The sequence below is a fragment of the Aplysia californica genome, unplaced genomic scaffold (genome assembly GCF_000002075.1).
Source record: "Aplysia californica isolate F4 #8 unplaced genomic scaffold, AplCal3.0 scaffold00421, whole genome shotgun sequence".
NCBI lineage: Eukaryota > Metazoa > Mollusca > Gastropoda > Aplysiida > Aplysiidae > Aplysia > Aplysia californica.
The window spans coordinates 448,125-449,390 of NW_004797691.1; positions in this window are offsets into that span (position 1 = coordinate 448,125).

The window sequence follows — 1,266 nt, forward strand, 5'->3', positions numbered from 1 at the left end:
CCACCCCCACCTCCTTTGCCCCCTCCTCTGGGCTCCTGACTCTTTCTCCGCCTTTCTACTGCTACTCCTTGGCTCCATCTTACTGCTGTCTTCCAGCCACACCCCTGATCTTCTGGTAACAAAGGCACCTGGCCTTCTCGGTCAAGGGCGGCGAAAATCTCGGAGGTCCCGTGTGCAAGTTGCGCATGTTAAAAGATCCCTCGATGGTCTAAAATCGATAAGAGTAGACTCCGACGGCCACCCGGGCAAAATTCAGAATTTCCTTCCAACTGAAAATGATTGGTGTGTCCCACCCGCTCATAATATGATCTTATGCAGTTGTGAGCGCCGTAAAACACTTGCAAAAAAATATAAAAATGAAACGGAGGAACAGTTTTCCTCGTTCAGAACCGAAATGCATACAGACAGTCTGACAGGCGGACAGATAGACAGACAGACAAAGAACAAAAGAAAACAATGCATACAAACAAACATGATAATGATTTTTTTTTCAAAGCAACCAAGAGAGAATTAAAGAAAAACAGAAAGAAAGAATTAAAGAAAGAATGACAGAAAAAAGGAAAGACAGAATAAAAGAAAAAAAAACCGGGGCAAAATACAATTATTAATATCGTTTGCTAAAAATTCACTTACATCTCCATCAGCATCTTTCTTCATCTCTGCCCTTCTTGCCCCCGCCCTACGATATCAATAGTTATGTCATTAGAAATCTGCAGTAACAGCAAAACGTCCATCCACAACAAATGTGCTGGCTATTTTAGGAAGGAATGAAAATCACCAAACAACGATGTCTGATTGGCGTCCCAGTTAAGCATTTTCAGAGACATGGAGACGTTGTGGGACTTCTATGGGGTAAACAGAGGCGCCTCATCAAAAACAGTTTTCATTGTCTTTTCTCCGTCTGGAGGGAAGGCCCCTGTATGTTGCTCCCAAACAAGTCCCTGGGGTTGAGTTCACCGTTATTGTTGGGCTTGTGGAGACTCACATCTCGATATTATCATTTTGTGGACACACACGCGAGGAGTTCGTGGCTCGCGAGGTAAAAAGAAGGACGAGAAAAAAAGATGGAAGGAAAATGGCGAGTTTTGTGTTAGAAGTGCGACTTGGAGTGATGAGCTCTAAAGATGGGGAGAATGGGGAAAATTGGGGACTGCGTTGTGTTAAGTAATATGCGCAATTGGATGGAGAAAAATGTTAATGTTGGAGACGGAGAAAGAATGAAAGAAGAGTGAGTGAGTGCGAGAGAGAGAGAGAGAGAGAGAGAGA